The sequence below is a fragment of the Pectinophora gossypiella genome, unplaced genomic scaffold, assembly GCF_024362695.1.
Source record: "Pectinophora gossypiella unplaced genomic scaffold, ilPecGoss1.1 Pgos_84, whole genome shotgun sequence".
NCBI lineage: Eukaryota > Metazoa > Arthropoda > Insecta > Lepidoptera > Gelechiidae > Pectinophora > Pectinophora gossypiella.
In genome coordinates, this window is record NW_026063294.1 from 62,191 (window position 1) to 68,188 (window position 5,998).

A 5,998-nucleotide genomic window follows, 5' to 3' on the forward strand; every position below is an offset into this window, starting at 1 on the left:
CGAAAATGCCTCGGGGGTAAAAATGATGTATGAGAAATGTGATCGAAACATCATGTTGAGTTTGGAGATACTTTTCGATCTTCAAAAGCTGCTCCGCATCAGGGAGACACCCTACAGCCTGGCGAAACTATCGCAGCTGGAACTTTTTTTTTTTCACGAAGCCTATTAAAGTCTTGGTCAAATTTTATCGCCAGTGAAAAAAAAAAAACAAAATGGCCGAAAAACAAGATGGCCGCCATACAAATTTTTGTTTTTCCAGAAAATGTCTCAGAGGTAAAAATGATGTATTGGGGTGTGATCGGAACGTCATCTTGGAAAACTGCTCCGCATCAGGGAGACACCCTACGGCCTGGCAAAACTATAGCACCTAGAACTTTTTTGGTTTCACGAGACCTATTTAAGTCTTGGTCTAATTTTATCGCGGTAAAACAATGGCGGAAAAACAAGATGGCCGCCATACATAGCTTCGATTTAATACAGGACACGCGAGCAGCTTGCTGCGAGCGAACCACGCGAAATCTAGTTATTATTATTATTATTATATTATTATATTATTATTATTATATTATATATTATATTATATATAGCTACAAACCCATTGACTCACTGACTCACTGACTCACTGACAGGGTTGTTCTCCCAGAAGGAGCGTCGGGGGGTCAAAATGATGTATGGGGGGTGTGATCGAGATCTTCCGGTGAGTATGGGAAAACTTCCAGATCTTGGAAAACTGCTCCGCATCAGGGAGACACCCTACGGCCTGGCGAAACTATCGCACCTGGAATGATTTTTTTTTCGCAAAACCTTATTAAATCTTGGTCAAATCCAATCGCCGTTGAAAAAAAATCAAAATGGCGGAAAAACAAGATGGCCGCCATACAAAATTTTGTTTTTTCAGAAAATGCATCGGGAGTAAAAACTGTGTATGGGGATGTAATCGGAACGTCTTGTGGAGTATGAAAACACTTCACTATCTTCAAAATATGCTCCGCATCAGGGAGACACCCTACGGCCTGGCAAAACTATAAAACCTGGAACAATTTTTCTTTCGCGAAACATATTTAAATCTTGGTCAAATCCAATACCCGCTGAAAAAAAACCAAAATGGCGGAAAAACAAGATGGCCGCCATACAAAATTTTTGTTTTTCCTGAAAATGCCTCGGGGGTAAAAATTGTGTATGGGGTTGTAATCGGAACGTATTGTTGAGTATGAGAAAACTTCCAGATCTTGGAAAACTGCTCAGCATCAGGGAGACACCCTACGGCGTGGCGAAACTATCGCACCTGGAACAATTCTTTTTTCGCACAACGTATTTAAACCTTGGTCAAATTTTATCACCGTTGAAAAAAAATCAAAATGGCGGAAAATCAAGATGGCCGCCTTACAAAATTTTCGTTTTTCTCGAAAATGCCTCGGGGGTGAATATGATGTAAAAGGGATATGATCAAAATGTCATGTTGAGTATGGAAATACTTCCCGACCTTCAAAAACTGCTCCGCATCAGGGAGACACCCTACGGCCTGGCAAAACTATCGCACCTGGAACTTTTTTGTTTTCACGAAGCCTATTAAAGTCTTGGTCAAATTTTATCGCCAGTGAAAAAAAAAACCAAAATGGCGGAAAAACAAGATGGCCGCCATACAAAATTTTGTTTTTTCAGAAAATGCATCGGGAGTAAAAACTGTGTATGGGGATGTAATCGGAACGTCTTGTGGAGTATGAAAACACTTCACTATCTTCAAAATATGCTCCGCATCAGGGAGACACCCTACGGCCTGGCAAAACTATAAAACCTGGAACAATTTTTCTTTCGCGAAACATATTTAAATCTTGGTCAAATCCAATACCCGCTGAAAAAAAACCAAAATGGCGGAAAAACAAGATGGCCGCCATACAAAATTTTTGTTTTTCCTGAAAATGCCTCGGGGGTAAAAATTGTGTATGGGGTTGTAATCGGAACGTATTGTTGAGTATGAGAAAACTTCCAGATCTTGGAAAACTGCTCAGCATCAGGGAGACACCCTACGGCGTGGCGAAACTATCGCACCTGGAACAATTCTTTTTTCGCACAACGTATTTAAACCTTGGTCAAATTTTATCACCGTTGAAAAAAAATCAAAATGGCGGAAAATCAAGATGGCCGCCTTACAAAATTTTCGTTTTTCTCGAAAATGCCTCGGGGGTGAATATGATGTAAAAGGGATATGATCAAAATGTCATGTTGAGTATGGAAATACTTCCCGACCTTCAAAAACTGCTCCGCATCAGGGAGACACCCTACGGCCTGGCAAAACTATCGCACCTGGAACTTTTTTGTTTTCACGAAGCCTATTAAAGTCTTGGTCAAATTTTATCGCCAGTGAAAAAAAAAACCAAAATGGCCGAAAAACAAGATGGCCGCCATACAAATTTTTGTTTTTCCAGAAAATGTCTCAGAGGTAAAAATGATGTATTGGGGTGTGATCGGAACGTCATCTTGGAAAACTGCTCCGCATCAGGGGTCACCCTACGGCCTGGCAAAACTATAGCACCTAGAACTTTTTTGATTTCACGGGACCTATTCAAGTCTTGGTCAAATTCTATCGCGGTAAAAAAATGGCAGGAAAACAAGACACGCGAGCAGCTTGCTGCGAGCGAACCACGCGACATCTAGTTATTATTATACTATATATAGCTACAAACCCATTGACTCACTGACTCACTGACTCACTGACAGGGTTGTTCTCCCAGAAGGAGCGTCGGGGGGTCAAAATGATGTATGGGGGGTGTGATCGAGATCTTCCGGTGAGTATGGGAAAACTTCCAGATCTTGGAAAACTGCTCCGCATCAGGGAGACACCCTACAGTCTGGCGCAACTATTATAGCTGGATCAAATTTTTTTTCACGAAACCTATTTAATTCCTGGTCAAATTCAATCACCGGTGGAAAAAAATCAAAATGGCGGAAAAACAAGATGGCCGCCATACAAAATTTCTTTTTTCTAGAAAATGTCTCGGAGGTAAAAATGATGTATGGGAGGTGTGATCAAAACGTCAAGCTGAGTATGGAAAAACTGTTCGATCTTGAAAAACTGCTCCGCATCAGGGAGACACCCTACGGCCTGGCAAAACTATAAAACCTGGAGCAATTTTTCTTTCGCGAAACATATTTAAATCTTGGTCAAATCTAATCCCTGGTGAAAAAAAACCAAAATGGCGGAAAAACAAGATGGCCGCCATACAAAATTTTCGTTTTTCCTGAAAATGCCTCGAGGGTAAAAATGATGTATAGGGATGTGATCGGATCGTCATGTTGAGTATTTCAATACTGCTCGATCTTGAAAAACTGCTCCGCATCAGGGAGACACCCTACGGCCTGGCAAAACTATAAAACCTAGAGCAATATTTTTTTCACGAAACCTATTTAAATCTTGGTCAAATTCAATCCCCTGTGAAAAAAAACCAAAATGGCGGAAAAACAAGATGGCCGCCATACGAAATTTTCGTTTTTCCCGAAAATGCCTCGGGGGTAAAAATGATGTATGAGGAATGTGATCGAAACATCATGTTGAGTATGGAAATACTTTTCGATCTTCGAAAGCTGCTCCGCATCAGGGAGACACCCTACAGCCTGGCGAAACTATCGCACCTGGAACTTTTTTGTTTTCACGAAGCCTATTAAAGTCTTGGTCAAATTTTATCGCCAGTGAAAAAAAAACAAAATGGCCGAAAAACAAGATGGCCGCCATACAAATTTTTGTTTTTCCAGAAAATGTCTCACGAGGTAAAAATGATGTATTGGGGTGTGATCGGAACGTCATCTTGGAAAACTGCTCCGCATCAGAGGTCACTCTACGGCCTGGCAAAACTATAGCACCTAGAACTTTTTTGATTTCACGGGACCTATTCAAGTCTTGGTCAAATTCTATCGCGGTAAAAAAATGGCAGGAAAACAAGACACGCGAGCAGCTTGCTGCGAGCGAACCACGCGACATCTAGTTATTATTTTTATAATATATATAGCTACAAACCCACTGACTCACTGACTGACTGACTCACTGACAGGGTTGTTCTCCCAGAAGGAGCGTCGGGGGGTCAAAATAATGTATGGGGGGTTTGATCCAAATCTTCCGGTGAGTATGGGAAAACTTCCAGATCTTGGAAAACTGCTCCGCATCAGGGAGACACCCTACCGTCTGGCAAAACTATCGCACCTGGAACGATTCTTTTTTCACAAAACCTATTTAATTCTTGGTCAAATTCTATTGTGGGTGAAAAAAAATCAAAATGGCGGAAAAACAAGATGGCCGCCATACAAAAAAATATTTTTCCAGAAAATGTCTCGGGGGTAAAAACAATGTATGGGGACGTAATCGGAAAATCATGTTGAGAATTTAAATACTGCTCAACCTTCAAAAACTGCTCCTCATCAGAGAGACACCCCACGGCCTGGCGAAACTATGGCACCTGGATCGATATTTTTTTCACAAAACCTATTTAAATCTTGGTCAAATTCTATCGTGAGTGAAAAAAAACCAAAATGGCGGAAAAACAAGATGGCCGCCATACAAAATTTTCGTTTTTCCTGAAAATGCCTCGAGGGTAAAAATGATGTATAGGGATGTGATCGGATCGTCATGTTGAGTATTTCAATACTGCTCGATCTTGAAAAACTGCTCTGCATCAGGGAGACACCCTACGGCCTGGCAAAACTATAAAACCTAGAGCAATATTTTTTTCACGAAACCTATTTAAATCTTGGTCAAATTCAATCCCCGGTGAAAAAAAACCAAAATGGCGGAAAAACAAGATGGCCGCCATACGAAATTTTCGTTTTTCCCGAAAATGCCTCGGGGGTAAAAATGATGTATGAGAAATGTGATCGAAACATCATGTTGAGTTTGGAGATACTTCCCGACCTTCAAAAACTGCTCCGCATCAGGGAGACACCCTACGGCCTGGCAAAACTATCGCACCTGGAACTTTTTTGTTTTCACGAAGCCTATTAAAGTCTTGGTCAAATTTTATCGCCAGTGAAAAAAAAACAAAATGGCCGAAAAACAAGATGGCCGCCATACAATTTTTTGTTTTTCCAGAAAATGTCTCAGAGGTAAAAATGATGTATTGGAGTGTGATCGGAACGTCATCTTGGAAAATTGCTCCGCATCAGGGAGACACCCTATGGCCTGGCGAAACTATCGCACCTGGAACTTTTTTGTTTTCACGAAGCCTATTAAAGTCTTGGTCAAATTTTATCGCCAGTGAAAAAAAAACAAAATGGCCGAAAAACAAGATGGCCGCCATACAATTTTTTGTTTTTCCAGAAAATGTCTCAGAGGTAAAAATGATGTATTGGGGTGTGATCGGAACGTCATCTTGGAAAACTGCTCCGCATCAGGGGTCACCCTACGGCCACGCAAAACTATAGCACCTAGAACTTTTTTGATTTCACGAGATCTATTTTAGTCTTGGTCAAATTCTATCGCGGTAAAAAAATGGCGGTAAAAAGACACGCGAGCAGCTTGCTGCGAGCGAACCACGCGACATCTAGTCTAGTTATTATATTATATATAGCTACAAACCCACTGACTGACTGACTGACTGACTGACTGACAGGGTTGTTCTCCCAGAAGGAGTGTCGGGGGGTCAAAATGATGTATGGGGAGTGTGATCGGGACCTCCCGGTGAGTATGGGAAAACTTCCAGATCTTGGAAAACTGCTCCGCATCAGGGAGACACCCTACAGTCTGGCGCAACTATTATAGCTGGATCAATTTTTTTTTCACAAAACCTACTTAAATCTTGGTCAAATTTTATCGCCGGTGAAAAAAAAACAAAATGGCCGAAAAACAAGATGGCCGCCATACAAAAGTTTGTTTTTCTAGAAAATGTTTCGTTGGTAAAAACTGTGTATGGGGATGTCATCGGAACGTCAACTTTAATATAGAATAACTTCTAGATCTTTGAAATCTGCTCCGCATCAGGGAGACACCCTACGGCCTGGCAAAACTATCGCA

The 5,998-nt window shown here is 41.3% G+C and overlaps 1 long non-coding RNA gene across 1 annotated transcript; it reads right to left on the reverse strand.

Annotated features, from left to right (window-relative positions):
- Nucleotides 1–805: 805 nt before the first annotated feature.
- Nucleotides 806–3,975, reverse strand: LOC126381691 (uncharacterized). The gene is made up of 2 exons (XR_007568921.1): nucleotides 3,122–3,975; nucleotides 806–1,031 (listed from the first exon to the last, which is right to left on the reverse strand). It is a non-coding gene; the product is annotated as an uncharacterized LOC126381691 (long non-coding RNA).
- Nucleotides 3,976–5,998: the final 2,023 nt, after the last annotated feature.